Source organism: Salmo trutta, chromosome 16 (genome assembly GCF_901001165.1).
Source record: "Salmo trutta chromosome 16, fSalTru1.1, whole genome shotgun sequence".
NCBI lineage: Eukaryota > Metazoa > Chordata > Actinopteri > Salmoniformes > Salmonidae > Salmo > Salmo trutta.
In genome coordinates this window covers 35292667-35300667 of record NC_042972.1, presented here as the reverse complement: position 1 = coordinate 35300667, position 8001 = coordinate 35292667, and positions in this window count along the sequence as shown.

Here is an 8001-nt window from a genome sequence, read left to right as displayed (position 1 = left end):
TCATTTTTATGTTTTATGTTTTAACCTTATCCCAATTCTTAACCCTTACCTTAACCAGTCGGAATGAATGCCTAAACTTAAGAATTTAGTGTTTTATGCTTAACCATCAAGTTATTCCTGTTTTAACAACCTTAACCCTTACCTACTTTCACTTCACCCATAGATGTTTACGAGACTGTGAGATCTTGTTGGTTTTTAAAGGGTGTGTGTCTGTGATTGTATTAGTGATGTTGGCACATAGATCGTGGATGGTTGGATGGATGGATAAGAGTGTTGGCTGGCTGAAATAAGCCAAAGCTGCTCCAATCCCCTTCACAATGCCCCAGCAGGGAGAGGAGGCTGGGTCAGGGGGGCTCAGTGTAGTCCCATCATCACGCCCCCCCGGCCCTGAAGAAAAGAGTAATTAATCTGAGACCAATAGGACCAACACTCAGCCCTTATGAAAGGCTTCAGAGGGCTTTAGGAGGAGGACTGACGGACATACGGGGGAAGAGGACTCAGAATATTCTGGAAAGGTTACAGAGGGACAGCCCTCAGAGCCCAGTCAGGTACTGACTCCCCTTTGTCTGCCATCAGGGCACTGTGTGTGTGTGTGTCTCTATGGGCCTCTGGGGGTCCACTGACTGACTCCCCTTTGTCTGCGGGCCCCTCCTCTCTGTCAGGGCCCTTTGTTATGACAGTTGGGCCGCTTTTATACCGACTAAATCACAGCACTCAGCTGTTCATTTACGGGCCTAACCCCTGACACCCCTCTCATGACACCCCTCTACGCTCCTTCACCCTCTCCACTTGCTCCATCCAGCTCACCACACTAAACTCCTGGACACCATCATCACTTCATCCCAATACCTGATTCCTCTTCTGTAAATATACGCCTCCAGATACAGAGCCATACCAACTTTTTACACAGCTCCAGTGATGATGTTTTCCACCACAGATCAGGACGTTGTTGTTAGTCTGATCTCTGGACAGAACATAGGAAGTGGCCAAGCTGCCCCCACACAGAGAAGAGAAGGAGGGATGAGTACAGGGATACGGTCAGAGAGAGGGAGAGGGGGAGGGGGTTGACCTCTTGGCTGGGGCACAGAAGGGTCAGGGGGAGACAGAAACCGCTGTTACTGTGTAACCAACCACCTTCAACGGGCAGTGGAGAGAGAGAGAGAGAGAGAGAGAGAGAGAGAGAGAGAGAGAGAGAGAGAGAGAGAGAGAGAGAGAGAATTCTGCTCACATAGTATGTGAAGAAATCCTGTGCAGATGCGGTGGAGGCACAGTTGAGCTAGGTCATGGTCATGTGGTTGTGACGGTCATGTCAAGATATAGCATCCAGTCCTGAACCATGCAAGTTGCAACCTGACACCCAAACAACTACTATACCACACACACTGCCCTGAGAGAGAAAGAAACATCCACAAATCTAGCCAGTTGTAAAGTACTTAAGTAAAAATCCTTTAAAGTACTACTTAAGTAGTTTTTTGGGGTATCTGTACTCTACTTTACTATTTATATTTTTGACAGCTTTTACTTTTACTTCACTACATTCCTAAAGAAACAATGTACTTTTTACTCCATACATTTCCCCTGACAACCAAAAGTACTTGTTACATTTTGAATGCTTAGCAGGACAGGAAAATGGTCCAATTCAAGCACTTATCAAGAGAACATCCCTGGTAATCCTTACAGCCTCTGATCCGACAGACTCACTAAACACACATGCTTCGTTTGTAAATTATGTCTGAGTGTTGGAGTGTGCTCCTGGTTATCCGTAAATAAACAAAACTAGAAAATGGTGCCGTCTGGTTTGATTAATATAAGGAATTTGAAATGATTTATGCTTAAGTATATTTTAGCAATTACATTTACTTTTGATACTTAAATATATTTCAACCAAATACTTTTAGACTTTTACTAAAGAAGTATTTTACTGGGTGACTTTCACCTTTACTTGAGTCATTTTCTATTAAGATGTCTTTACTTTTACGCAAGTATGACAATTGGGTCCTTTTTCCACCACTGAATCTAGCACGGTCAATATTTGCAAGTTTGCAAGTTTGTGCGAGTGTGAGTGTGAGTGTGAGTGTGTGTGTGTGTGTGTGTGTGTGTGTGTGTGTGTGTGTGTGTGTGTGTGTGTGTGTGTGTGTGTGTGTGTGTGTGTGTGTGTGTGTGTGTGTTTGTGTGTGTGTGTGCGGAGGGGAGAATGCCCACTTAACCTGATGTGATCTTAGATAAGAGAAAGACACTTTCCCTCGTGGTCCTGTGTGTGTTTAGGGATGTGTGTCTATGGGGGCCTGTGTTTGTGTCTAGCTCAAAGTGAATCAACCGGAAAACAGCACACCCCTTACAAAGGCTGGAAAAGAAACAGAGACTGATTCCAGAGACATAATCAATAAATACCTGTTTTCTCCTCCTCACCTGTCTCTTGCCCTACCGTTCTCATCCTCCTTTCTCGCTTTCTTTAGGCAGCAGGTGTTGTAAGTGTGAGGCTATGAGACAGGAAAAAGAGAGTGAGAAAGAAGAGAGAGCAAGAATAAGATAGAAAGAAAGAAAGAAAGAAAGAAAGAAAGAAAGAAAGAAAGAAAGAAAGTAAGAAAGAAAGAAAGAAAGAAAGTGCATGAGAAACTGAGGCTTCTATAAGGGAAGTTTATGGCGCTGGATGTCCAGAGTATTGTAGTGTGTGTGTGTGTGTGTGTGTGTGTGTGTGTGTGTGTGTGTGTGTGTGTGTGTGTGTGTGTGTGTGTGTGTGTGTGTGTGTGTGTGTGTGTGTGTGTGTGTGTGTGTGTGTGTGTGTGTGTGTGTGTGTGTGTGTGTGTGTGTGTTTGTGAAGGTTCCAGTGGCCATGGTCACTGAGGACAACGACCTGTGCAACAGGACTGGAGCAGAGCTCAGGTAGACACTGACTGATATGCAAACTGAGCCAGTGACTGCCTCTGAGGCTCGTGTCACCCATGATGGAAGATCTCATCCTACATCCAGGACAACACTCCTTGGTATCAGATAGATGCAGCTACTGCAACACTGGAATGGCCTGAGGCTGCAGGGGAAACTCGCTGCTCTGGGCTGTGCTGATCACTCTGTCTCCCATTCCACGTACCAGAATGCTGCCATTGGCGAGGACATTCTCACCTTTACTGTTAAGTCGAGGCTGCAAGTTCTACCATCAACATATAATCTAGCACTCTGCTACCCTGCATACCGTGACCCATTCTGTATTCTACATGAATCAAATATAATGGAGTCCATTGCCCATGTTGTGAATGGCTGCTGTTCATTAATAAACATGGCCGCCTTGATGACCAGATAGCCAGCGAGGTGAGACAAGTGGTCTCACCAACAGCACATATGCATAAACATTCTTGTGTGAGGGGAAGCTGGTTTGATGTTGATGATGATGTGTTTTCCTGTGTGTCAAATACACCAGATATTGTTGTTGTGGAGGGAGGCCAGGGGGAGGAGCTGATTTTGGAAGTGGGCTGCTCATTGGACGGCTACATGGAGCAGGCCTTTGCCTAGAAGCTGCTTAAGTACCAGTCCCTTGTGGCACGCTGGGACATCCTCGGGTGGAGGTGCAAGATGGTGGCGCTGATATTCGGCAGTCTCAGCCACGTACACAGGCTTGCAGTGCGTGGCCTCCAGATTCCGGGCCTGACAAAAACTAGGGCAAAGCAATTGGCTTTGGTACTGCTCTGTTTCAGTTGTCACAGGCAGCCTAGCTGTTTGGAGAAGGTGTTGATTCTGTACCCTTGAGTGCCATGCATACAGGGACATTTTAAATGTTTGGATCCTTTTTTGTAAATGTGATTGGTGGATTCAAATAAAGTATTTAAAATGTGTGTGATGTGTTATGTATGTGTGTGTGTTCGTGTGTGTGTGTGTGTTTGCAGTGTGTGTGTGTGTGTGTTTTCAGTGTGTGTGTGTTTGCAGTGTGTGTGTGTTTGCAGTGTGTGTGTGGTGTGTGTGTGTGTGTGTGTGTGTGTGTGTTTGCAGTGTGTGTGTGTTTGCAGTGTGTGTGTGGTGTGTGTGTGTGTGTGTGTGTGTGTGTGTGTGTGTGTGTGTGTGTGTGTGTTTGCAGTGTGTGTGTGTTTGCAGTGCAAGGCGCCACAGTGTAGCGCAACGCCAAGGTCCCTGCTTTCTCTGGTTACTCATCAGCTGTGTGTGTGACGCCCAGGGCTAAATGTTATGGGGGTCCTGTGGCATTGTTGTTTCCAGGGTAACGGGCCAGGTGTGTGGGCCGAGACCATATAAAACCTGTCCTCCCAGAATACCTTTGTGACAGACGGATGAGCCAGCTCATGTTGCTATGGAGAAATGTTGTCCTGACTCAGAACTTTCTCCCAGGACCCCCTCACTTAGCTTCATCACACACACATTTGCTTTGTCTCCGAGTCTCTCGCTTCCTGTATCTTTCTCTCTTCTCTTTCTCTCCATCGTTATCTCTCTTTCTCTCTCTCTGCTCGCTCTGTCTCTTTCTCTCATACACACACGCACACAGAGAGACATGTGAGTGTGTGGGCTGGCAGCATGCTGGGTATAGTGAGGGTCCTTAGAGGATAATGGTTTATTTTCACTTAAACACACAGCAGGAGACTGGCAGCCACTTACAACATACTTACCCATGTACTGTACATAGACACAATCACACACACAGTACTGGAGGGGAGGTGATTTAAGGGTAATGGGCTGTCTGGAAACACCCCAGGGGGCATCGGGGGGACACAAGGACACACACACACTTGAGTTATCTTGGGTAGAGTATCCCTAGGCCTAATGGTACTGTACTGTTTGGGTTTTACAGTTTTCATGGAAGCCATGTTGGCACCAATGTTCCAAGACAGTTATGTCCTCGTAAGAATAGCAATAAGAATGTACCAGAGGATAGTTGTACGTTTTGACTCTGGTTGATAGCCTACTAGAAGAGGGGATAAATAACACACACACAGACACTTTCACAAACACACCTCATCCCTGGCGGCTGCAGGAAAACCAATCACATGTGTATTGTTCCTGTGGGATTGTGGGATTGTCCCACGGCCAAAGACCAGTAAATCAGTTCAGCGCAATAGAACTCTGGGTAGCTGAGTGAGTGAGTGTGTGTGTGTGTGTGTGTGTGTGTGTGTGTGTGTGTGTGTGTGTGTGTGTGTGTGTGTGTGTGTGTGTGTGTGTGTGTGTGTGTCCCCTCCAGCCCATGTTCCGATCCTGATCTTCACACAACCTCCCAACATTACTCACTGTCCCCCTCTGTTGGCCAGTCTGTTCAGAAGCTCAATGATGATCTTTCAGTCTGACTCATTTACTGCACCTTCTCACGTCCCAGGTGCTGCACATGGGTTTGAGTTTTTTCTAACAATGTAACCTGATCAGGAAAAACTCCTGAACCCTATAGGATGTACACTGAGTGTACAAAACATTAAGCACACTTTCCTAATATTGACTTGCACACCATTTTGCCCTCAGAACAACCTCAATTTGTGGGGGCATGGACTCTACAAGGTGTCAAAAGCGTTCCACAGGGATGCTGGCCCATGTTGACTCCAATTCTTCCCACAGTTGTGTCAAGTAGTGCACCTGGCACCTACTACCATACCCCGTTCAAAGGCACTTAAATCTTTTGTCTTGTCCATTCACCCTCTGATTGGCACACAATCCATGTCTCAATTGGGTCATAGCTTAAAACTCCATCTTTAACCTGTCTCCCCCACTTAATCTACACTGATTGAAGTGGATTTAACAGGTGCCATCAATAAGGGATCATATCTTTCACCTGGATTCACATGGTCAGTCTATGTCATGGAAAGAGCAGGTGTTCGTAATGTTTTAAAATAGAAAAGTGGTGCATGTGTATGTATTCACCCACTTTGCTATGAAGCCCCTAAACAAGATCTGGTGCAACCAATTACCTTCAGAAGTCACATAATTAGTTAAATAAAGTCCACCTGTGTGCAATCTAAGTGTCACATGATCTCTCACATGATCTCAGTATATACACACCTGTTCTGAAAGGCCCCAGAGTCTGCAACACCACTAAGCAAGGGATACCACCAAGCAAGCGACACCATGAAGACCAAGGAGCTCTCCAAACAGGTCAGGGACAAAGTTGTGGAGAAGTACAGATCAGGGTTGGGTTATAAAATAATATCAGAAACTTTGAACATCCCACGGAGCACCATTAAGTCCATTATTAAAAAATTTAAAGAATATGGCACCACAACAAACCTGCCAAGAGAGGGCCGCACACCAAAACTCACAGACCAGGCTAGGAGGGCATTAATCAGAGAGGCAACAAAGAGACCAAAGATAACCCTGAAGGAGCTGCAAAGCTCCACAGCGGAGATTGGAGTATCTGTCCATAGGACCACTTTAAGCTGTACACTCCACAGAGCTGAGCTTTACGGAAGAGTGGCCAAAAAAAAACATTGCTTAAAGAAAAAAATAAGCAAATACATTTGGTGTTCGCCAAAAGACATGTGGGAGACTCCCGAAACATATGGAAGAAGCTACTCTGGTCAGATGAGACTAAAATTGAGCTGTTTGGCCATCAAGGAAAATGCTAAGTCTGGTGCAAACCCAAAACCTCTCATCAGCCCGAGAACCACATCCCCAAAGTGAAGCATGGTGGTGGCAGCATCATGCTGTGGGGATGTTTTTCATCGGCAGGGACTGGGAAACTGGTCAGAATTGAAAGAATGATGGATGGCGCTAAATACAGGGAAATTCTTGAGGGAAACCTGTTTCAGTCTTCCAGAGATTTGAGACTGGGACGGAGGTTCGCCGTCCAGCAGGACAGTGACCCAAAGCATACTGCTAAAGCAACACTCTAGTGGTTTAAGGGGAAACATTTAAATGTCTTGGAATGGTCTAGTCAAAGCCCAGACCTCAATCCAATTGAGAATCTGTGGTATGACTTAAAGATTGCTGTACACCAGCGGAACCCATCCAACTTGAAGGAGCTGGAGCAGTTTTGCCTTGAAGAATGGGCAAAAATCCCAGTGGCTAGATGTGCCAAGCTTATAGAGATATACCCCAAGAGACTGTAATTGCTGCAAAAGGTGGCTGTACAAAGTATTTACTTTGGGGGGGTGTATACTTATGCATGCTCAAGTCTTCAGTTTTTTTGCATCTTCAAAGTGGTGGCATTTTGTGTAAATCAAATGATACAAACCCCCCCAAAAATCTATTTTAATTACAGGTTGTAAGGCAACAAAATTGGAAAAATGCCAAGGGGGGTGAATAGTTTCGCTTTTGCAAGCCACTGTATCTTGAAAACTTGATTGCCTACATGTTAACATTTGGGGAATGTATCAGCAGTGGACTAATGAAACATATACAAAAACATTTTTGGGGTGGAATTTTCCTTGAAGACTAATGTCTGCAAATGAACATGTTGCTTTTTACATGGACATTTCTGCTCCGGACATCATTAGGCCTATTAAACAATGCCCTATTACTATTTGTATTATTCATATTTGTGTTAATATTATTAGTAATAGTAGTAGCAGTAGGCGTAGTAGTCGTAGTCATAGTAATATTATACCTTTCAGGCTTACTATTTGTACCATTATCACCATTATTACGGCAGTCTAAAATACAGTGATTTTCAGTGAGGCTTTAAATAGCCTTCTGACCACAGAATATTTGGCATGGGACAGGGTTGAGCAATACTTTGCCAAGAAGTGTGTGTGTGTGTGTGTGTGTGTGTGTGTGTGTGTGTGTGTGTGTGTGTGTGTGTGTGTGTGTGTGTGTGTGTGTGTGCGTGTGGAGAGCGGTGAATGGCTGCGCTATTGCATCCTCCCAGGAGAGCTCTAAAACGGCGCAGAATACACACACACACACAGAGAGAGAGAGAGAGAGAGAGAGAGAGAGAGAGAGAGAGAGAGAGAGAGAGAGAGAGAGAGAGAGAGAGAGAGAGAGACATACACTATACCTTCATAACGCACTGAACCCGCCTTCATCTCCAAACTCACTCCCATACCTCCCCTCAGCCTCGCGCCGCCCCTCCACTAAAGTCAG